The following is a 26493-nucleotide window of genomic DNA, read 5'->3' on the forward strand; positions in this document are numbered from 1 at the left end:
ACTGTACAGTAACCATCACACCCCGACATACCTCCCACTGTACAGTAACCATTACACACCGATATACGTCTCACTGTACAGTAACCATCACACCCCGACATACCTCCCACTGTACAGTAACCATCACCGTCGAACATGCCTCGCAATCTACAGCAACCATCTCGGCCCGACACACCTATCCCTGTACAGTAATGATCACGGCTCCACATTCATCCACTGGACAGTAATCATCACGGCCCGACATACCTCCCACTGTACAGTAACGGTCATTGCCCGACATGCCTCCCACTGTACAGTAACCATCACGGCCTGATATATCGCCCACTGCACAGTAACCGACAGAACCCAAAATACATTCCACAGTACAGTAGCCATCACGGCCAAACATACCTCCGACTGTACATTCACCATCACTACCCAACATACCTCAAATTGTACAGTAACCATCACGGCCCGACATACCTCCCAATTTACAGTAACTTTCACAGCTCGACATACCTCCCACTGTACAGTCACCATCACAACCTGACATACCGCCCACTGTACAGTAAACATCACGTCCCGACATACCTCCCACTGTACAGTAACCGTCGCCGCCTGACATACCTCTCACTATACAGTCACGATCACCCCACGACATACCTCCCATTGTACAGTAACCGTCATGGCCTGACATTCCTCCCAAAGTACAGTCACAATCACAACCCGACATACATCCCATTGCACAGTAACCAACCCGGCAAGACATACATCCCACTGTATAGTAACCATCACGACCCGACATACCTCCCACTGTGCAGTAACCGTCACGGCCTGACATACCTCCCATTGTACAGTAACCATCACGGCCCTCAAATACCTCCCACTATACAGCAACCATCACGGGCCGACATACCTCCCACTGTACAGTAACCATCATGGCGCAACAAACCTCCCACTGTACAGTAAGCATCACGGCCCCATGTATCCCCAAATATGCAGTAACCATCATGGCCTGACATACCTCCCATTGTACAGTTACCATCAGGACACGACATACCTCCCATTGCACAGTAACCAACACAGCCAGACATACCTCCCACTGTAAAGTAACCATCACGGCCCGACATACCTCCCACTGTACAGTAACCATCAAAGCCCGACATACCTCCCACTGTACAGTAACCATCACGGCCCGACATACCTCCCACTGTACAGTAACCATCACGGCCTGACATACCTCCCACTGTACAGTAACCATCACAGCCCAACATACCTCCCACTGTACAGTAACCAACACGGCCCGACATACCTCCCACTGTACAGTAACCATCACAGCCCAACATACCTCCCACTGTACAGTAACCAACACGGCCCGACATACCTCCCACTGTACAGTAACCATCACAGCCCAACATACCTCCCACTGTACAGTAACCATCACACCCCGACATACCTCCCACTGTATAGTAACCGTCACGGCCTGACATACCCTCCCATTGTACAGTAACCATCAAAGCCCGACATACCTCACACTGTACACTAACCATCACGACCCGACATACCTCCCACTGTACAGTAACCGTCACGGCGCAACATACCTCCCATTGTACAGTAACCATCACGGCCCGACATACCTCCCATTGTACAGTAACCATCACGGCCCGACATACCTCCCACTGTACAGTAACCATCACAGCCCGACATACCACCCACTGTACAGTAACCATCACGGCCCGACATACCTCCCACTGTACAGTAACCATCACACCCCGACATACCTCACACTGTACAGTAACCATCACAACCTGACATACCTCCCACTGTAGAGTAACCATTACACCCCGACATAACTCCCACTGTACAGTAACAATCACACCCCGACATACCTCCCACTGTACAGTAACCATCACACCCCGACATACCTCCCACTGTACAGTAACCATCACGGCCCGACATACCTCCCACTTTACAGTAACCACACCCCGACATACCTCCAACTGTACAGTAACCATCACACCCCGACAAACCTCCCACTGTACAGTACCCATCACACCCCGGCATACCTCCCACTGTACAGTAACCATTACACCCCGACATACCTCCCACTGTACAGTAACCATCACACCCCGACATACCTCCCACTGTACAGTAACCATCACGGCCCGACATACCTGCCACTGTACAGTAACCATCACACCCCGACACACCTCCCACTGTACAGTAACCATCACACCCCGACATACCTCCCACTGTACAGTAACCATTACACCCCGACATACCTCCCACTGTAATGTAACCATCACACCCCGACATACCTCCCACTGTACAGTAACCATCACACCCCGACATACCTCCCACTGTACAGTAACCATCACACCCCGACATACCTCCCACTGTACAGTAACCATCACACCCCGACATACCTCCCACAGTACAGTAACCATCACACCCCGGCATACCTCCCACTGTACAGTAACCATTACACCCCGACATACCTCCCACTGTACAGTAACCATCACACCCCGACATACCTCCCACTGTACAGTAACCATTACACCCCGACATACCTCCCACTGTACAGTAACCATCACACCCCGACATACCTCCCACTGTACAGTAACCATCACACCCCGACATACCTCCCACTGTACAGTAAAGATCACGGCCCGACATACCTCCCACTGTACAGTAACCATCACGACCCTACATTCATCCCATTGCACAGTAACCAACACGGCAAGACATACATCCCACTGTATAGTAACCGTCACGGCCTGACATACCCTCCCATTGTACAGTAACCATCAAAGCCCGACATAACTCACACTGTACAGTAACCATCACGACCCGACATACCTCACACTGAGCAGTAACCGTCACGGCCTAACATACGTCCCACTGTACAGTAACCATCACGGCGCAACATACATCCCATTGTACAGTAACCATCACGGCCCGACATACCTTCCATTGTACAGTAACCATCACGACCCGACATACCTCCCACTGTACAGTAACCATCACACCCCGACATACCTCCCACTGTACAGTAACCATCACACCCCGACATACCTCCCACTGTACAGTAACCATTACACCCCGACATACCTCCCACTGTACAGTAACCAACACGGCCCGACATACCTCCCACTGTACAGTAACCATCACGGCCCGACATACCTCCCACTGTACAGTAACCATCACACCCCGACATACCTCCCACTGTAGAGTAACCATCACACCCCGACATACCTCCCACCGTACAGTAACCATCACACCCCGACATACCTCCCACTGTACAGTAACCATCACACCCCGACATACCTCCCACTGTACAGTAACCATCACACCCCGACATACCTCCCACTGTACAGTAACCATCACACCCCGACATACCTCCCACTGTACAGTAACCATTACACCCCGACATACCTCCCACTGTACAGAAACCATCACGGACCGACATACCTCCCACTGTACAGTAACCATCACGGACCGATATACCTCCCACTGTACAGTAACCATCACGGACCGACATACCTCCCACTGTACAGAAACCATCACGGACCGATATACCTCCCACTGTACAGTAACCATCACGGCCCGACATACCTCCCACTGTACAGTAACCATCACACCCCGACATTCCTCCCACTGTACAGTAACCATCGCGGCCCGACATACCTCCCACTGTTGAGTAACCATCACGGACCGACGCACCTCCCACTGTACAGTAACCATCACACCACGACATACCTCCCTCTGTACAGTAACCATCACACCCCGACATTCCTCCCACTGTACAGTAACCATCGCGGCCCGACATACCTCCCACTGTAGAGTAACCATCACGGACCGACGCACCTCCCACTCTACAGTAACCATCATGTCCGGACATATCTCCCACTGTACAGTAACTTTCATGGCCCGACACACCTCTCACTGTACAGTAACCAACACGGCACGACGTACCTCCCACCGTAGAGGGAATATCACAGCCTGACCTACTGCCAAAGTACAGTAAACATCACGGTCCGACACACCTCCCACTGTACAGTAACTATCACGGCCCGACATACCCCCCAAAGTATAGTAACTTTCACGGCCCCAAATACCTCCCAGAGTACAGTAACTACAACATCGCCCTCTGTACAGAAACCATCACAGCCCAACATACCTCCCACTGTACAGAAACCATCACGGCCCGACATACCTCCCACTGTACAGTAACCATCTTGGCCCAAAATACCTCCCAATATACAGTAACCATCACACCCCGACATACCTCTCACTGTACAGAAACCATCACGGCCCAAAATACCTCCCACTGTACAGTAACCATCATGGCCCAAAATACATCCCACTATACAGAAACCATCACGGCCCGACATACATCCCACTGTACAGTAACCATCACGGTCTGACATACCTCCCACTGTACAGTAACCATCACGGCCCGACATACATCCCACTATACAGGAATCAACACGGCCCGACAGACCTCACAAAGTACAGAATCCATCACGGTCCGATATACCTCCCGCTGTACAGTAAACGCCACGGCCGTATACATCCCACCGTACAGGAAACACCACGGCCCAACACACTGTACGCGAACCATCACAGCCCGACATACCTCCCACTGTACAGTAACCATCACAGCCCGACAAACCTCCCACTGTACAGTAACCATCACCCCCCGACATACCTCCCACTGTACAGTAACCATCACCCCCCGACATACCTCCCACTGTACATTAACCGTCACGGCCTGACATACCTCCCACTGTACAGTAACCATCACGGCCTGACATACCTCCCACTGTACAGTAACCATCACACCCCGACATACCTCCCACTGTACAGTAACCATCACCCCCCGACATACCTCCCACTGTACATTAACCGTCACGGCCTGACATACCTCCCACTGTACAGTAACCATCACACCCCGACATACCTCCCACTGTACATTAACCATCGCGGTCCAACATACATCCCACTGAACAGTAACCATCACGGCCCGACATACCTCCCACTGTACAGTAACCATCACAGCTCGACATACCTCCCACTGAACAGTAACCATCACGGCCCGACATACTTCCCACTGTACAGTAACCATAAGGGCCCGACATAACTCCCCCTTTTCGGTAACCATCACGGTCGACATACCTCCCACTGTACAGTAACCATCACACCCCGACATACCTCCCACTGTACAGTAACCAAAACGGCCCGACAGACCTCATAAAGTACAGGATCCATCACGGTCCGACATACCTCCCGCTGTACAGTAAACGCCACGGCCCTATACATCCCAACATAGAGGAACCACCACGGCCCGACACACCTCCCACTGTACACTAACCATCACAACCCGACATAGCACCCAGTGTCCAGGAGCCATCACGGCCCGACATACCTCCCAATGAACAATAACTGTCACGGCACCACATACCTCCCACTGAACAGTAACCATCACGGAACGACATTCTTCCCACGGTACAGTAACCATAAGGGCCCGACATGACTGCCCCTGTATGGTAACCATCACGGTCGACATACCTCCCACTGCACAGTAACCGGACGGTCTAACATACCTCCCTGTGTACGGTAACCATCACGGCCCGACATATCTCCCACTGCACAGTAACCACCACGATCCGACATACCTCCCATTATACAGTAAGCATCACGGCCCGATATACTTCCCATCGTACAGTAACCATCACGGCCCGACAGACGTCCCATTGTACAGTAAACATCACGACCCGATATACCTCCCACTGTATAGTAATCACCACGGCCCAACATACCTCCCATTGTGTAGTAACCAGCACGATCCGACATACCTCCCACTGTACAGTAACCATCACAGCCCGACATACCTCCCACTGAACAGTAACCATCACACCCCGACATACCTCCCACTGAACAGTAACCATCACGGCCCGGCATACCTCCCACTGAACAGTAACCATCACACCCCGACATACATCCCACTGTACAGTAACCATCACGGCCCGACATACCTCCCACTGTACAGAAAACATCACGATCCGACATACCTCCCAGTATACAGTAACCATCACGGCCCGACATACCTCCCACTGAACAGTAACCATCACGGCCCGACATACCTCCCACTGTACAGTAACCATCACGGCTCGACATACCTCCCATTGTACAGTAACCATCACGGCTCGACATACCTCCCACTGTACAGTAACCAACACGGCCCGACATACCTCCCACTGTATAGTAACCATCACGATCCGACATACCTCCCACTGTACAGTAACCATCACGGCCCGACATACCTCCCACTGTACAGTAACCATCACACCCCGACATACCTCCCACTGTACAGTAACCATCACACCCCGACATACCTCCCACTGTACAGTAACCATCACACCCCGACATACCTCCCACTGTACAGTAACCAACACGGCCCGACATAACTCCCATTTCACAGTAACCATCATGGACCGACATACCTCCCATTTTAGAGTAACGATCACGACCCGACGTACCTCTCACTATACAGCAACCGTCACGGCCCGACACATCTCCCACTGCGCAGTAACCATCATGGCCTGACATATATCCCACTGTGCAGTTATCGTCACATCCCGACCTACCTCCCACTGTACACTAACCATCACGGTTCGACAGACCACCCACTGTACAGTAACCATCACATCCCGACATTCCTCCCACTTTACAATAACGTCACGGCTCGACATACCTCCCACTGTACAGTAACCATCACGGCTCGACATACCTCCCACTGTACAGTAACCATCACGGTCCTACATACCTCCCACTGTACAGTAACCAACACGGACCGACATACCTCCCATTTTACAGCAACCATCACAGTCCGATATACCTCCCACTGTAAATTAACCATCACGGCCCGACATACCTCGCACTGTACAGTAACCATTACGGCCCGAAAACCTCCCAAAGTACAGTAACCATCACGGTCCGACATACCTCCCATTGTATAGTAACCATCACACCCCGACATACCTCCCACTGTACAGTAACAATCACGGCCCAACATACCTCCCACTGTACAATAACCATCACGGCGCGACGTTCCTCACATTGTATAGTAACCATCACGGTCCGACAAACTTCCCACTGTACAGTAATCATCACGGACTGACATACCTCCCATTGTACTGTAACCATCACGGCCTGACATACCTCACATTGTACATAACCATCACGGCGCGACACAACTCCCACTGTTACAGTAACCATCAAAACCCCAAATACCTCCCACTGTACAGTAACCGTCATGGTCGAACACGCCTCCCAATCCACAGTAACGATCTCGGCCCGACACACCTACCACTCTACAGTATCCATCACGGCCCGCCAGTCATCCCACTGTACAGTTACCATCTCAGCCTGACATCCCTCCCACTCTACAGTAAACGTACGGCCAGATATATCTTCCACTGTACAGTTACCATCACGGCCGGACATACCTACCACTCGACAGCAACCATTACCACCCAAAATACCTCAAACTGAACAGTAACAATCACGGCCCGACATACATCCCACCGTACAGTAACCATCACGGTGCGACATACCTCCCACTGTACAGTAACCATCACCGTCGAACACGCCTCACAATCTACAGTAACCATCTCGGCCCGACACACCTATCCCTGTACAGTAATGATCACGGCTCCACATTCATCCACTGGACAGTAATCATCACGGCCCGACATACCTCCCACTGTACAGTAACCATCACACCCCGACATACCTCCCACTGTACAGTAACCATCACGGCCCGACATACCTCCCACTGTACAGTAACCATCACACCCCGACATACCTCCCACTGTACAGTAACCGTCACACCCCAACATACCTCCCACTGTACAGTAACCATCACACCCCGACATACCTCCCACTGTACAGTAACCGTCACACCCCGACATACCTCCCACTGTACAGTAACCATCACACCCAAACATACCTCCCAATGTACAGTAACCATCACGGCCCGACATACCTCCCACTGTACAGTAACCGACAGAACCCAAAATACATCCCACAGTACAGTAGCCATCACGGCCAAACATACCTCAAACTGTACAGTAACCATCACGGCCCGACATACCTCCCAATTTAGAGTAACCTTCACAGCTCGACATACCTCCCACTGTACAGTCACCATCACAACCTGACATACCCCCCACTGTACAGTAAACATCACGGCCCGACATACCTCCCACTGTACAGTAACCGTCGCCGCCTGACATACCTCTCACTGTACAGTCACGATCACCCCACGACATACCTCCCATTGTACAGTAACCGTCATGGCCCGACATTCCTCCCAAAGTACAGTCACAATCACAACCCGACATACATCCCATTGCACAGTAACCAACACGGCAAGACATACATCCCACTGTATAGTAACCATCAAAGCCCGACATACCTCCCATTGTACAGTAACCATCACCGCCTGACATACCTCCCATTGTACAGTAACCATCACAACCCGATATACCCCCCACTGTGCAGTAACCGTCACGGCCTGACATACCTCCCACTGTACAGTAACCATCATGGCGCAACAAACCTCCCACTGTACAGTAAGCATCACGGCCCCATGTATCTCCAAATATGCAGTAACCATCATGGCCCGACATACCTCCCATTGTACAGTTACCATCAGGACACGACATACCTCCCATTGCACAGTAACCAACACAGCCAGACATACCTCCCACTGTAAAGTAACCATCACGGCCCGACATACCTCCCACTGTACAGTAACCATCAAAGCCCGACATACCTCCCACTGTACAGTAACCATCAAAGCCCGACATACCTCCCACTGTACAGTAACCATCACAGCCCGACATACCTCCCACCGTACACTCACCATCACGACCCTACATTCATCCCATTGCACAGTAACCAACACGGCAAGACATACATCCCACTGTATAGTAACCGTCACGGCCTGACATACCCTCCCATTGTACAGTAACCATCAAAGCCAGACATACATCACACTGTACACTAACCATCACGACCCGACATACCTCACACTGTGCAGTAACCGTCACGGCCTGACATACGTCCCACTGTACAGTAACCAACACGGTGCAACATACCTCCCATTGTACAGTAACCATCACGGCCCGACATACCTCCCATTGCACAGTAACCAACACAGCCAGACATACCTCCCATTGTACAGTAACCATCACGGCCGGACATATCTCCCATTGTGCAGTAACCATCACGGCCCGACATACCTCCCAAAGTACAGTATCCCCCACGGCCCGACATCTCTCCCACTGTACATTAGCCGTCATGGCCCGACATGCACTCCACTGTAGAGTAACAGTCACGGCCTGACATACCTCCCACTGCACTGTCATCACGGTCCGACATACCTCCCATTCTACTGTAACCATCACGATCCGATAAACCTCCCATTGCACAGTAACCAACACAGTCAGACATACGTCCGATTGTACACTAACCATCACGTTTTGACATACCTCCCACAGTACTGTAACACTCATTGCCCGACATACCTTCCGCTGTACAGTTACCATCACGGCCTGACATACCTCCCACTGTACAGTAACCATCACGGCCCGACATACCTCCCACTGTACAGTAACCATCACAGCCCGACATACCTCCCACTGCACAGTAACCATTACACCCCGACATACCTCCCACTGTACAGTAACCGTCACGGCCCGACATACCTCCCACTGTACAGTAACCATCATGGCCCAACATACCTCCTACTGTACAGTAACCCCCACGGCCCGACATATCTCCCACTGTACAATAACCATCACGGCCAGACATACCTCCCACTGTACAGTAACCCCTCGGCCCGACATATCTCCTACTGTACACTAACTATCACGGTCCGACATACCTCCCCCTGTACAGTAACCATCACGGACGACATACCTCCCATTGCCCAGTAACGAACACGGCACGACATACCTCCCACTGTACAGTAACCATCACGGCCAGACATACCTCCCACTGTACAGTAACCATCACACCCTGACATACCTCACACTGTACAGTAACCATCACACCCTGACATACCTCCCACGGTACAGTAACCATCACGGCCACAAATACCTCGCACTGTACATTAGCCATCACATTCGAACACGCCTCCCTCTGTACAGTAACCATCACGGCCCGACCCACCTACCACTGTACAGTTACTACCACGCCCCGACATACCTCCCACTGTACAGTAACCATCACGGCCAGACACACCTCTCACTGTACACTAACCATCACACCCCGACATACCTCCCACTGTACAGTAACCATCACGGCACGCCTACCTCCCACTGTACAGTAACCATCAAGGCCTGACATTCCTCCCACTTTACAGTAATCTTCAAAGCTCGACATACCTCCCTCTGTACAGTAACCATCACACCCCCACATCCCTCCCACTGTACAGTAACCATCACGGCCCGACATACCTCCCACTGTACAGTAACCATCACGGCCTGACATACCTCCCACTGTACAGTAACCATCACAGCCCGACATACCTCCCACTGTACAGTAACCATCACACCCCGACATACCTCCCACTGTAAGTAACCATCACACCCCGACATACCTCCCACTGTACAGTAACCATCACGGCCCGACATACCTCCCACTGTACAGTAACCATCACACCCCGACATATCTCCCACTGTACAGTAACCATCACACCCCGACATACCTCCCACTGTACAGTAACCATCACACCCCGACATACCTCCCACTGTACAGTAACCATCACACCCTGACATACCTCCCACTGTACAGTAACCATCACGGTCTGACATACCTCCCACTGTACTGTAACCATCACACCCCGACATACCTCCCACTGTACAGTAACCATCACACCCCGACATACCTCCCACTGTACAGTAACCATCACGGCCCGACATACCTCCCACTGTACAGTAACCATCACACCCCGACATACCTCCCACTGTACAGTAACCATCACACCCCGACATACCTCCCACTGTACAGTAACCATCACACCACGACATACCTCCCTCTGTTCAGAAACCATCACAGCCCGACATACCTCCCACAGTACAGTAACGATTATGGCACGACATACCTCCCACTGTGCAGTGATGTGGGATCAGCAGTCACTTATGGAGAACTGCCTGATCATATAAGACAGAGTAATGGTGGAACAGTGTTTTTGTGACTGTAGATCTGTAAATAGATTGGCGGAGTTGCAGATTGTGAGAATGATTGCCAGAGAAAGAACAAGATATAGGTCAGCCGCAGACTTCGACAGAAAAAACACAGATGTAACTTTATTTGTACAATTGTGACATGATGCATTTTGGAAGGTATAATAAAGGATAGAAGTACAAAGTGGATGGAAAAACTACTGATTGCATCAACATCCGAAGGGATCTTGGTGTACAGCTCCACAGTTCCCTGAAAGTGGTAACATGGGTGAAGAGGGTGATCAAGAAGACTGATGGCAAGATTCAAACATGCATCGGAGTGTGCAGTATGAAAATTAGCAGGTCATTTTGTAGCTGTAGGGAAAGTTATTTCGAGGTACATTTAGAATATTGTGTATACTCTTGGTTGCCACACAATGTTAAAGTGTTGGAGAGTGGATGGAAAGGTTTTACCAGCATGTTGTCTGGTTTGGAGGGTATTAGCCAGAAGGAGAAATTGAACATACGTGGCTTGTTTGCACCTGGGTATCATTGGCTATGGGGCTACCGGATAGATATTTACAAAATTGTCAGAGGCATAGATAGAAGGACAGTTAGAGGCTTTTTTTTTCTCTCAGAGAAGAAATATCAATTACTCTGGACGGTAGGTTTTAGGTAAAAGGGAGAAAGTTCAGGGGATGTGATAGGTAAGATTTTTTTTTGCTGTTCCAGACAGAATGTGAAAGTGCCTTAAATGCACTGATAGAGGGGAAGAAGCCAATATAGCGAGGTTTCAGAGGGATCATGGCACAAGTATGAGTAAGTAAGGAATAGAATGACATCAAAGATATTGGAGCAAATACTTTGTTTTAACTTTGGAAAGACGTCATGTGTCAGTACGGGCTTGCTGGGTTGTAGGGCCTGTTCCTGTGCTGGACTGTTCTTTAAGTCAAGATTTGAGCGCGGGAGTGGCGGGATGCTCACTGAATGATTACTGATGATCAACAGCCACATTATTGTGGATCCCACCGACCACCCCCACACGCCCCCTCCCCCTAAATTGCAGCTTCATATCCTCCCCCACTGTTGGGAAACTCAATATGCAGAATTTGACATGAAAGTCAGACCTGGTACCTGGTGACTCCATCTCGCTGCTCGCTCCTGCAGACTTCTATCCTGGAGACCAGCTTCTCGGGAACACTGCATGAACAGAAGCTGCATGTACTCCACACCCACCAATGCTGAAATCTGACACATGCCAGCCTCAGTATGCCATCCCAGCACATCTCCGACCCACTGACTGTACGCTTCTTTACTTCAATGCTGCAGCTCAGGGTGCACTGACAACTCTCATTGCAATGCTGCTGCAAAGACACTGTGCTTAGGGACACACACCCAGCTCATGGGCGGTCCCTCTGGGCTGATCACTCCGTGTTTGTACACAGTCAATGCTGCTGCAAGGACACTGTGCTCCGGAATATTCACCCAGATCATAGATTGGCCATCTGGACTGCTCATTCTGTTTCTAAACACACTCGCTTTGAGCGAACTTGAAAGCTCACAGAATTATTGCCTTGTCTTAACCTGCCCTCAATAGTGTTTCCCCTCAACTAGAGCTACCAAGCTCACCCGCCTGCTGTATTGCCTTGGTGTTTAGCGCAGACACAAACCCAGAACGCTTAATATCATTGTCCACAGTCAGTCACGGTGCCCAGCACAGTGTGTCTAGGAGAGTCTCAGATCCCAGTCCGGGAGCTTGAACACGGTCAGTCTGCCTCTCGTGGTTGTTCGGGTCAGGATCCTTCCTCTGTGAGGGGGTGAGGAGTTGAATGTTGGGCTATCTCATACCTCTCTGTCTGCTCTATTGTGGGATAGTTCCTCCTGGAATGAGAGAATTATCAAGAGGTATACGGGAGGTGGAAGTGGTTGGTATAGCTGTTAGTGCTGGGAAAGCTGAGGGAAAGGTGGGGAGGTTTCCTGAGTGAGTGAGTGGGCAGCAGAGACACCAGGCAGAGCTGGCGAGCGGGACAGAGAAGAGGTTAGAGAGAAACAGAGAGAAGGTGCTGCATTCAGTGAGAGTCAGAGAACATGAGTCTTGGTTGGAGGTGGGTGCAGTAACAGCGAGAGAGAGAGAGAGGGCAAGGTCACAAAGTGCAGATGTTGGCACTTACCCTGGTCACTGACGTCCTTCCTACACAGTTGGGCATTCACCCAGAAGGCTGGCATCTCACTGGCCCACGGGTCAATCACAGACAAGCTAGCAGGTCTGGTGTCATGGCTTCCCCTGCCAGTCAAAGAGTCATAGAGATGTTCAGCATGGAAACAGACCCTTCGTTCCAACCCGTCCAAGCCGACCAGATATCCCGATTCAATCCAGTCCCACCTGCCAGCACCCGGCTCATATCCCTCCAAACCGTTCCTATTCATATACCCATCGAAATGCCTCTTAAATGTTGCAATTGTACCAGCATCCACCACTTCTTCTTGAAGCTCATTCCGTACACACATCCTCCTCTGCGTGAAAAAGTTGCCCCTTAGGTCTTTTTTATATCTTTCCCCTCTCACCCTAAACCTATGCCCTCTAGTTCTGGATGTACCCACCCCAGGGAAAAGACTTTGTCTATTTATCCTGAAGGAAGATAATGTCCCTGTCCTGCACCATGCCATCCACCAGAACCTCAGTGGCTCAGCCACATAGTGGGGCCCTCAGTTTACACCTTTCCCAAATGCCGCCGTCATGTCCAGAGCAATTTCAGATTGCCAATCCAAGAGCGCAATGACTTATTTAAAATTGGCATCTGTAGCAGGGTATCCGGTGCAATCTGGAATATGTGGGCAGTGGGTACATATAACAAAGCAGAAAATAATAATTGGGCTCGTATCAGATGAAAGAAGGGACATTGAGGCAGGGCAGGTAGTTAATGAGCCAGATTGAGGATGTTATCATGACAACATTCACTGAGACTTGTGGAGACAAACCTTCCATGAAAATGACAGAAATGAGATTGGCCAAGTCAAAAGTTTCAGGCCCTTGTCTTGTGCAGATTTTGTCGTGCAAACTATTGTAAGTTATATACTTAAAGAGAGTGAGGGCCTACAAAGGAGATTCACATCATTAAAAGAAGCTAGGTCGAAAAATCCCCGTCCATGTTTGCTCATTGTTCATCTTTTTCGGTTCCTCTCTGAATAGAGGCAAAGTGTCAGAGACCTGCTGATATTGTAGCTTAGTTTAGTATGAAGCAAGGGGCTGACTGAGTACTTACATATGGGAATTCTGCGAGGCAGGAAGAATGGACCCTTCGAAAGTCCCAAAGGAATCCAGGACTGTCAGCCTGATTTGCTGCAGGGAAAGCTGTATGTAATTAATCTGGCTATTTGGTTTTCATGCAGAGACTCGTACAGTTGATGTGAATTACTTGATTTAATGAGCGAACAAATAGCAGTCTGCTTAAAAATGGAAGCTATGAGCTCCAGTTGAATGCACCAGCAACCTGGAGAAGTCGAAGTCAAGTCATTTAGGGACAGCAATCAATGGAAAGAATACACAATAAATGAACGTACTGTTAGTGTGGACAGATCCTAGTATAAATACCTCCCTATTTCTCCTTTTTTTAAGCTTTGACAAAGGGTCAGTTAGACTCGAAATGTCAGCTATTGTCTCTCCTTATAGATGCTGCCATACCTGTGAGATTTTCCAACATTTTCTCTTTTGGCTTCAGATTCCAGCATCCGCAGTAATTTGCTTTTACCCTGAAGATAGCCGGCATCGTCAATTATCTAGATAAGGCAGCAAATGGCATCATTTCCTCTCTCAGTTCAAGTGCAGAATGTAAGAGCAGGAAGCTTATACAAGAACTGTATAAATAACCAGATCAATCACAGCCTGTGTGCTGCATGTGGTTCTGGTCACTATATCACATGGAAGGATGGAATTAGAATGGAGAGTGTACAGGAAGAATATGAAGATTGCAGATGCTGGAAATTAGAGTCAAAGAGTGTGGTGTGAGAAAAGCACAGCAGGTCAGGTAGCATCAGAGTGCCAGAGAAATGATGTTTCGAGCATGTTTCACTCTTGGAGGTGGTACAGAAGAGATTTGTTATTCTGGGAAACTGATAATGCAGTTATGAGGAAAGGTTGAAGTGTAGGATACTGAGAGGAGATTCGATTAGCCTGCACGTGTTGTCAAGGGCCTGGATAGAGAGGGAGATACTGTCTTCTTCTTATTGGAGACCTCAGTTACCAGCAGAAAATATTTAATTTAATTGGTTAAAATATTAGAAAAGTGGTGAGGAAAGTTGTTATTTCACCCGGAGTAAGGAAGGGATCTGGGAGTCATGCATGGAAGCGGAGTCGAGGGAGAAACTCTGGAAAATTTTTAAAATGTGCCTTGGTCTGAACCTGAAGTCCTACAGTCTCTGTGGAATCACAACAATGTTTTTTTTATTTTGGAAAGGATGAAGCTGGGTTCCACCTTCTTTTTAGTCAGTGCAGACAATTTCGAGAGTAATCTGTGTTGTAGAAATTTCTGATATTTAGACAATATCTAGAGAATCAATACAAAGGGATTGGGGAGAGGACAGAGATGAGTAGTGTGTAAATTGATTAGCATCACAAAAATACTGATTCCAGCCTTTATATACAATGCTACTTCACTGTCGTGGCATTTTTCTCCTTCTTGTATAAAAGCTGAAAACCTTTGAGTGTAATGGCTGGAGGGGGTTATGGAGATCATGAGATTGATCAGGGCGGGAAGGAGTTCGTGACATTGATAGACTGATGATTGTGTCTGCTGGAGGAGATTGTAAAGATCGGGAGCTTTCTATGTATCAGAGTAATTACAGACAAAGCTGTAAGTCCTTGATAATTATTACATAGAGAGGCAGTATTTAGAGGAGATTGGAGAGAAAGGAGGTTTATAAAATGGCCTGTATGAGTAACAGAGATAAGTAGGGGTACTTTGACTGATGGATGTTTCAGAGGTAAAAACGGATCGCACAGGATCAATGAGGTTATGGAGACACAGTATTACTAGAGTTGGAGAAGTCTTGAGACATCGCACCAATCCCCACAGAAATCTTAAAGCAAGAAGGGTGTCATTTGAACCATGATGTTTGCACCAGCTCTTCATCTGAGTTGATTCCAGAGTAGTGACCTTTTGCTTTCTCCCGTACCATTACACATTTATAAAGGTCTGTGAGAAGATTTGTAGCTTGGGTGCTCGCTGCTGTGGTTCTGTTCGCCGAGCTGGAAATTTGTGTTGCAGACGTTTCATCCCCGTCTAGGTGACATCCTCAGTGCTTGGGAGCCTCCTGTGAAGCGTTTCTGTGATGTTTCCTCTGGCATTAATAGTGGTTTGTCTCTGCCGCTTCCAGTTGTCAGTTCCAGCTGTCCGCTGCAGTGGTCAGTATATTGGGTCCAGGTCGATGTGTTTGTTGATAGAATCTGTGGATGAGTGCCATGCCTCTAGGAATTTCCTGGCTGTTCTCTGTTTGGCTTGTCCTATAATAGTGGTGTTGTCCCAGTCGAAATCATGTTGATTGTCATCTGCTTGTGTGGCTACTAAGGATAGCTGGTCGTGTCGTTTCGTGGCGAGTTGGTGTTCATGGATGCGGATCGTTAGCTGTCTTCCTGTTTGTCCTATGTAGTGTTTTGTGCAGTCCTTGCATGGGATTTTGTACACTACGTTGGTTTTGCTCATGCTGGGTATCGGGTCCTTCGTTCTGGTGAGTTGTTGTCTGAGAGTGGCTGTTGGTTTGTGTGCTGTTATGAGTCCTAGTGGTCGTAGTAGTCTGGCTGTCAGTTCAGAAATGTTCTTGATGTATGGTAACGTGGCTAGTCCTTTGGGTTGTGGCATGTCCTCATTCTGTTGTCTTTCCCTTAGGCATCTGTTGATGAAATTGCGGGGGTATCCGTTTTTGGTGAATACATTGTAGAGGTGTTCATCTTCCTCCTTTTGCAGTTCTGGTGTGCTGCAGTGTGTTGTGGCCCTTTTCAACCGTGTCTTGATGCAACTTCTTTTGCGTGTGTTGGGGTGGTTGCTTTCGTAGTTCAGGACTTGGTCTGTGTGTGTGGCTTTCCTGTACACCTTTGTGGTGAATTCTCCGTTCAGTGTTCTGCCACACACGCGGATGACAAGCAACATGAGTTCGACTGGTACAACAATACTATCATAGGACAAGCCAAACAAAGAACAGCCAGGGAATTCCTAGAGTCATGGCACTCATCCACAGATTCTATCAACAAACACATCGACCTGGACCTAAGAGACCGGCCACTGCAGCGGACAGCTGGAACTTACAACCGGAAGCGGCAGAGATAAACCACTACAAATGCCGGAGGAAAGATCACAGAACCGCTTCACAGGAGGCTCCCAAGTACTGAGGATGTCACCTCGACAGTGGACGAAATGTCTGCCACACAAATTCCCAGCTCGGCAAACAGAACCACAACAATTACACATTTCATTTAGTCGCAATAATCATCCAATCCCCTCTTGAAAAATTCCATTGAACATCCGTTTACAACACTTCCAAGTGTATCCTAGATACTCGCCAAGTTTAAAGGTTCTTACTTCTATCATAGTTCCCCTATTGTACATAACCTGAAATCTGTGTCCTCTCGTTTTGTGAGTGGGTACCATTTTATCCAATCTAATCTATTCAGTCTGCCTATGAGTTTGAAAAACTTCATCCGATCTCCTCTTAGCCACCTTCACTTCATTGAGAACAGTTCCAACAGTCTGACTTCATAACTGATCTTACTCATTCCTGGAAATATTCTTTTAGATCAGTTCTTTCTCCTTTCCAATGGGTTTATATCCTTCCGATAATGGGACACAGTTGAAGTCGAATGTGTTTGATGCAAGTTCAACATCACCCCTTTACTCTTGAACTGTCAGTATTTATAAAGACAGGAATACTGTATGCTTTGCCAATGTTTAATGTCCTACAAACTTCAATGATCTTTGCACATCATGTGCTTCTGTTTTCCTGCCTATTTTATATGGTCTTTTAATTTTCTTGTAAGAAAGTAGCATTTTCTCATGTTCCAATGTGCCAAACTTCATCAATCACCTCTCTACTGTTTCTAAGAAGTTGGCAATGTATGTTTAGAGTTCGACAACGTTTTCCTCACAGTTTACATTTTTTAAGTGCTGTGGATGAAAGGTCATTGAGTAGATTTAAAACAAAGATAGAAAAATTCTTGATTGCCCGGAATTAAAGGGGGAAGAAGGAAAATGGGCTTGAAAAACCGATCAGTCAACATTGAATGGTGGAGCAGACTCGATGGACACAGTGAGATTCTTGACCCCACTATCCTGGAATTACATTGACAGTCACAGAAACACTGACACCTTCTTCAATTTCCTGACTCCCCTGTGACTATTGCTCCTTCTTTCTTCTCCCTCCCTTCCTGTACAGTCAGGCTGCTTGTGGTACCACAAACATGGCTCTGGCTGCCCTCCCCTGAGCAGATAGTACCTTCATCAGCTTCCAAACTGGGAAACTGAATTAGGAGGGAATCTCACCTCCCCTCCCCTCCAGGGTAATCCTGTATTCCCTGGCTGTAGCTCTTGACTGATCACCCATTCCCTTCCTTTTTACAGGCCGTTATGACAGCAGTGTGATCCCCTCCATGAATTTGTTGTCCACCTAACTCTCATCATAGATGTCTCACATAATCTCCAGGCATTAGCTGCATGACTTGGTGTTCGTCTCGAACATCAGCAGTGGCTATGACTTCCCAATGTAAAAGAAAACGTTTTCCATTGAACCAACCTGCACTACCACAACATAAGCTGAAACGTGTTTAGTCTTACTCAATGAATTACGTTGTATAAAGTTAATATCAGAGGCACACGTTCAACATTCCTTCGCTTATCGACCTGTAGGTGACTGAGATTCTTTGTTATACTGATTCAGACTTTCACTTATTACTGACATATCAGCCTTCAGCCCAACTTCCAAGAAAGAAAATGTCAATTTGCAGCAATTTACAGCAAGTAACGGTTTATTAACAGCGAATGAACTTACATTTTCTTCTGTGAAGACGATTGTGTGACTTTCAAAATCAATTCAGGGGGTCACAGCCGCAGAAAGGCGTGTCTCTGTGACTCCCAGGTACATATAATCCTCCAACTCCACTCTGCTCCCTCACAGGGTCACCGTCTCTGTGACTCCCAGGGATGTGTAATCCTCCAGCTCCCACTCCACTCTGCTCCCTCACAGGGTCACCGACACTGTGACTCCCAGGTATGTGTAATCCTCCAGCTCCCACTCCACTCTGCTCCCTCAAAGGGTCACCGTCTCTGTGACTCCCAGGTATGTGTAATCCTCCAGCTCCCACTCCACTCTGCTCCCTCACAGGGTCACCGACTCTGTGACTCCCAGGTACGTGTAATCCTCCAGCTCCCACTCCACTCTGCTCCCTCACAGGGTCACCATCTCTGTGACTCCCAGGTATGTGTAATCCTCCAGCTCCCACTCCACTCTGCTCCCTCACAGGGTCACCGACACTGTGACTCCCAGGTATGTGTAATCCTCCAGCTCCCACTCCACTCTGCTCCCTCAAAGGGTCACCGTCTCTGTGACTCCCAGGTATGTGTAATCCTCCAGCTCCCACTCCACTCTGCTCCCTCACAGGGTCACCGACTCTGTGACTCCCAGGTACGTGTAATCCTCCAGCTCCCACTCCACTCTGCTCCCTCACAGGGTCACCATCTCTGTGACTCCCAGGTATGTGTAATCCTCCAGCTCCCACTCCACTCTGCTCCCTCACAGGGTCACCGACTCTGTGACTCCCAGGTATGTGTAATCCTCCAGCTCCCACTCCACTCTGCTCCCTCACAGGGTCACCGACTCTGTGACTCCCAGGCACAATTAGGCCTCGATCCTCAACGCTGATTTATATCCTCCCACTTTAGTGCCTTAAACTCCCAGGTGTGATTTGGCCTCATGCTCCTGCTCCAAGTTGGTCCCTCACATGATCACTCCTTCTGTGACTCAGTGCTAGTTTCGAGCCTCCTCCTCTGCTGTTTCTCCAACTCCAAGTCCCAGTCGGCCTCGATCCTCGCTGCTGATTTATATTCTCTCACTCTGTGCTGCTCTCTCTCAGGTTCTCTGCCTTTGTGACTCCCAAGTAATTGTATTCCTCAAGCCTGAGCTGAGATTTATAATATCCCATTCTGCACTGCCCCCTCACAGGATCACCGCTGTGCCTGGAAGATAGTGAAAAAGAGGAGGATTAGACGGGGAAGAGGGGGTTACAGTGATTGAGCGAGCTGTCGGAGATGGAACAGGTTATCTGGGGAGGTAGGCAGATCTGCAGTGCCGAAAGCAGGTTTCTGAAAGATACAGGGAGAGTTGCAGACACTGAATAAGGCAAAGGAAATAGAGAGGCGATGGCTTGTTGGTAACGGAGCCTTGTCGAGTCTAAACGGCTTTTTCTGAGCTGCTTACAGAGACAGAAAGACTTCAACCTCCAATAAGCTTGCACATTCTGTTGCAGCTTTATAGCTTCCACTGTGCTTTCTGTTACCGCTCCAACAAAACTCCCAGGCTTATTCTGTTTTCCTACATCTGCACTTTTATCCCCCCGGACCTAAGTTATTGCAAAGAAAACACCGGAGCTTTTCTAACTTCTTTATCCTCTTCATGGGTTTCCTTTTTTCCTGTGGTAAATTGTTCTTAATATCTTCACTGTGATCTACCTTTCCCTTTCCACGTGAGGATTTCTCTTTGGCCTAATTTCTATCCCTCATGGACTGACATTGATTCTGGAAGCCACACCGTGTTGTATGGATCAATTCATAATCATCAACCACTTCAGCTGTTTTACCTTTCTGCTCTTCCAAATGAGTTTGCACTATATCATGCAAGCATTTTTGAACCCCTCCAAGTTAATTGTCTCTCACCGAGCATCGTAGATTTTCTTGATTTTTAAGCTCTTATCCATCTATCAAAATTACTTGCTTGATCCTTTCAAATTCAAAATAGGTTTGACCAGGTTCCCTCCTTAGATTCCTGAAACATTCTGATTAAAAGGCTTCTGCTAAACAGGTTATGAGTTAAGAAGTGCAGAAGGAGGGGAGAAAATCCAATTTCAACATTGACACTGACTCAACCTACCCCAGACTGAACCTATCTGACCAACTAGAGAGGTGGCCACGTCCTCCTGATAATACACGTTTCTTTTTAAAGACTTGAAAGTTGTCTGCCTGCAGCATTATTGTTATGTATAAACAAAAGGACGCCAATAAACCTTTAAGAATTCAGACATATTGGTCATTTAGAACCTCTCTAAGAAAAATCACGAACAACATAACATTGTAAAGGGACCGGCTTTGTGACAACATGCCACCTTTCGCTTTGGACTGAATTCAATAAATGTAAGTCTCACTGTAATGAAGCCATAAAAGTGTATTAAGGTGTTTGTGAATTTATACAAAAAAATGCTGAAGTGCATTGTGTGTTGAAGATACAAAATTGCCTTATTCGAACAATTCGAGGAATGCCTAGGCAAATCGACACTTCCTGTGCATGGTCAGAGCAAATATGCCCCCTGAAAATCTACTGGTTGCTGCTTGTTCGAGTGAAGGGGAGCACGCTAACACTATATAGATTATGTGTTTGGGGGTGGTGGTAGGAGGTTCAGGCGGTTACAGCATTGCAAATGGACAACGTAGCAGAAACAGTTAGCCTGAGATAAGAAAACATCCATCATTCTCCCTCACAACTAACTTCACTCGAGCGATTGGTAATGGGAGATGTGACCAATAGCCAGCGATGCCAGCATTCAACCGAGTCCAGTTATTATTGTGATCTGAAGATACCACACTGACAGGAGTTAACTGATCTGTTTGTTCAGTGACTGTGATTGATGACAGACTCCATGGATTCCAAATGTGTCACTGGATGGTTTCCCTCTTCTATTTTTAAGGGGCCTATTACAGCACTTTATCCCATAGTAGCAGCAGATGCATCACCTCTAACACTAACAGGGATCCGCAGTTGCAGAGAGGGGAAGTGGATAGATAAACATCTGAGAATAGTTTAGAATTTTCCAGTAATGGATCAGAATCTGAGAATATTAGACTGGAATACTGCAACAATGGACAGGAGTTTATCCTTGGGTCTTTTCTATCTTTCGTGGTATTGGTCAAAATTACAAAATCGGATCGAAGCCGTACTGATGATTATCCAGGCGGGTTACTATCCCATGCTCGCAATTATTGGTGTTCCTGGTAAGTCTTTCCATCTCTATCTATTTATTAATCCCATAAACCATGCTGAAATTCATTACTATTTCTGTTAGCTTTATTTGCAAAGACGGAAACTATTGTCTTCAGTTTCAAATACAAATTGCACTCATTACTATAAACGTCTGAACCACCCAACACCCCAGTCCGCACAAACATCTGAGAACTAGACTGTACACCATCACAAATTACCTTTTGCCTTGAATTGATTTATTTCTCGGTATTATCCCAATCATTAAACATACCCACTACCAGGTCCGTAATATTCCCAGTCCCCAACTTGACGTCAGTGCGGGTCCCAAATAAATAATTATCTATGCCTTGGTACAATTCAGACTTTCTGCATCGAGTTCTCTTCTAAGCACTCTGTCTGTTACAAATATGGCCATCAGAACCTTTTTTCTTGTCTCCAAAGTATATTCATGAGAGGGACAGTGTGTCAGAGAAGGAATGCCGCTGGACATGTAATTCAGAGGCCCAGATTACTACACTAAAGACACTGTTTCAAATCCTACCTCAGATTATGTCAGAACTTAAATTCAAATGACAGGAATTGGAAATAAGAGCTAATGTCACTAATATCAACAATAACAGCACTAGCTTTTTTTCAATAAGTTTATCTGTTTCATTGAGGCTCTTTGGTTAGGAAATCTTTGGTAAAGAAACCTGGTCTGGCTGAAGACTGATGTCAGCCCCACAGCAATGAGCTTGGCTGTTTACTGCCTGAAGTAATGACCTCACAGTAACGGCCATTTTAGTGGTCAACAAATGCTGACCTTACCAGCGATGCAGATATGCCATCTCATAACAATATTGAAATTTAAACAAAACAAAGAATGCTGCAAGAGATCAGAAACAAAAATAAATCGAGAAACTGCTGCAGAAACTGAACAGACTTGGCACCCTTGGGTCGAGGGAAAAATAGAATTGAGATTTCGAGTCCACTGTCCCTCCATCATAACTGAACATAGCTTAAAAATATTGTGATTGATGTTGGGGACAGGGATGTCTGTTATGAAGGGGAGAAGGAGGGAGTTGAATAGTTAGAGAAAGAGAGAGTTAAAAGAACATCTGTGGTAAAGGGGAGAAGGGATGACTTGAGTAGATAAAGACAGGGAGAGAGAACAAGAAGCAAACAAAGGAATTGTTAATGATCAGCTGGAAAGAAAATAAAAATGAGATTAATCTTATTTATTTTTCTTCCATTCTTACATTACTGAAAATCATGCCATGTCGGGTATACACTAAAGTCACTGTTTAAAGTGAGTTATGTCCCTTTGTCTCTCTTCCCTGAGTGTATTCGTTATCTCCCCTCATTCATTAGTGGGATGCTGGGCCAGTATTTAATTCCCTTTCCTCATTATCAATGAGAAGGTGTTGATCAGCTGCCTTTCTGACCCACTGCAGTCCGTGGCTGTAAATAGTCAGTACTTAGGTTCATGTGGTGTCATTTCTTTGAGACTTTGTAGTGAGTGTTATAGATGAGTGGCTGGCGTATCCATTTCAAAGGGCAATCGAGAGTCAACTGCATTGCAGGAGTCACATGTCAGCCCGAACAGCTGAAGGTGGTAAATTTCATTTCCTGAAGGATATTAGAGTGCTAGGTAGGATTTTGTGGCAATTGCCAATGTTTCATAGCTTCATTTGATTTTATTGGATTCAAGTTTTACCACTTGCCGTCGTGGGATTCGATTCTGGGGTGGGGATCAGCACATGGGTCCCTGGATTATTAATACCTCAAGGACGTCACCTTCCCAGCATCTCCAACCATCGCCATTAGCAATATTAATGTTGATGTTGGTGTGGCTATGATTGAAACACAGCTGTTCACGAGGCGAAGGAATGGTTTTGCAAAACATACTTTCCTTCTTAATTTTCTCTTTATTTAAAGATTAGAGGATCGGAAATGCCCTTGGCGAAAATGAGCGGGGTGTCTTTGATCATGAGTCACGAACAGAATTCATACCAGGCAGCAAGTAATCAACATAGTAAATTGTGTACTGTTCTTCATTGCAAAATGATTCAAGTATAGGAGTGAAGACACCTTCCTGCTGTCGTAGATTGTTGTTCGGAAAGTAATTGGGGCACTATGTACGGATTATTTTTCCTTTATTAGGAATGATCACTTTACTACAGAGAGGCAGTGTAAAGGAGTTTCACTGGACTAATTCCTGTGGTGATGGTCTTTCGAAGAGGCTGTGAAAGAAATAATCTGTATCACTACAAAAAAAATTGTATTAAAACTTGAGGGTTATGGATCAACACTCATTAATTTCAAAACGGAACATTGACAGCGTTATTTAAAACATCTGCGATACATGCTTTCACAATTGGGCAAATATATAGAAAGGAAACGATTTGAAGGGCAGGGGGAAAGTGTAGGGAAACGGGGTTAGCAAAAATGGACATTTTGGTCAGCATTGACCAGTTTGGGCTGAACGGCCTGTCTCCGTTCTGTCGGACTTTATGATACTATACTTACCTGAGTGGGGACTCATGTTCGTGAAGTGAGAGCTCCAGGTTCTGAATGAACTCTCTCTACCTCAATGTGCAGCTGGTGTGTGACCCTGTACTGAACGTCACGTTGTTCACAAATCTGTAAGTAGCCACACTCTGATAGTGTTCGCCATTAACACTAGCTTCTGACCTCCATACAGAACACTAGCCTGTCTTCTCAGTGATTGGAGATGCCTCCTTGAGACTTGACACAAACCATCCGCTGTCCCTCCTCACTGTCAGCAAACATGGTATCGTTAATGTAAGACGTGTGTACCATTAGCAATGGAGCCAAGAGGAACAACACGGAACAGCCTGTCTGTGCAGACTATGCTTCATTGATTTGTCATGTTGGAGCATCAATGGCACCCTCCTTTCTGTTACAGTCTGGAGGGGCTGAATGCCCTCTTCTCTTCATGCATTTGTGTTTCGAGGGGCGGAATGTCCTCCTCCTGGTTTCAGTAAAAAGTTTCATGGACACTATTGGGCGACCCTTGGTTCAAGCTTACCAGTGTGATGTACTGTCTAGACTCCTTACCTTCCTCGGTAATAGTAGACAGGCAGGGGGCAGGAAGAACACAGCAAGTCACACAACATTTGAGTTCTCCAATTTCAGGTAAACTTTCTTCTAATCCACCAACTCCCTTCCCAGCCTCTCCCCTCCCTTCCTTTCCACTGATCAAACCTTTTCCCGGCTACCACCCAGATTCAGTCCTCTCATAGTCCAACCGAGTGGTACCCCTTTACCTGTATCCACCTATCCCCACCTCACCACCGTGCCTCCTCTTTTCTCGCCCCGCCTCTTTATCTTTAGCTCCCTTATGTGCCCGCAGTAATGAAGAAGGGTTATACCCAAGGTGTTGCTTATCCACCGACTGATGCTGCCTGGCTTGTTGTAATCTTCGGCCTCCTGCATGTCTATTTTGGATTCCAACATGCGTAGATTGTTTTTTTTTCAAAACCTCTTCCTGTGTAGTCGGCTGGAGAAAGCGAATGGGCTGCGCTTCTTCTTACCAATAGTTTTGATGCGTTGAATGGCTTTCTGACATTCCTGTGAAACCAGCTTGAGATGCTGCATGAGCTTCCTTTTTTTTAACCATGGAAATGTGTAGGTTCTGATCGCACTATTACACTGTTACTGACACTTTAACAACACAAGTTTGAATGCTGTCTGTTATTGATACTTTAGCACCTGTGGAGGAGAGCAATGTTCTGAACATTGTGTGATCTTGACTGAACATCACCACTTTTGATCATATGGTAGAGGGAAAGACATTGATGAATCAGCTGGAGTTGTTTGTGCCGAGAAACATTCCCTGAGGATCGCCTTCAGAGTTATCCAGGGACTGAGAGGATTGATCGCCACCAGCCACATTGTGTTCTCAATGACCCAAACAGTGGGGATTTCAATCTTGTTCAGCTTCCTTGACACCTTGTTCAGTCAAATCCTGCAGTGATGTCAGGGCCAATCACTCTGACATCGTGTTCATATCTTTTGCTCATGTCAATAGGCCAAGGCATAT

At 47.4% G+C, this 26493-nt stretch overlaps 1 long non-coding RNA gene across 1 annotated transcript in view; it reads right to left on the reverse strand.

Moving 5' to 3' along the window:
* LOC140471963 (uncharacterized) overlaps window positions 1–12451 on the reverse strand; it is a 134497-nt gene extending 122046 nt beyond the window's left edge. Inside the window, exon 1 of the long non-coding RNA XR_011957298.1 lies at window positions 12351–12451. This is a non-coding gene — a long non-coding RNA (uncharacterized lncRNA). The remainder of the gene's footprint in view (window positions 1–12350) is intronic.
* Window positions 12452–26493: the final 14042 nt, after the last annotated feature.

This window comes from Chiloscyllium punctatum, unplaced genomic scaffold (genome assembly GCF_047496795.1).
Source record: "Chiloscyllium punctatum isolate Juve2018m unplaced genomic scaffold, sChiPun1.3 scaffold_212, whole genome shotgun sequence".
Taxonomy (NCBI): domain Eukaryota; kingdom Metazoa; phylum Chordata; class Chondrichthyes; order Orectolobiformes; family Hemiscylliidae; genus Chiloscyllium; species Chiloscyllium punctatum.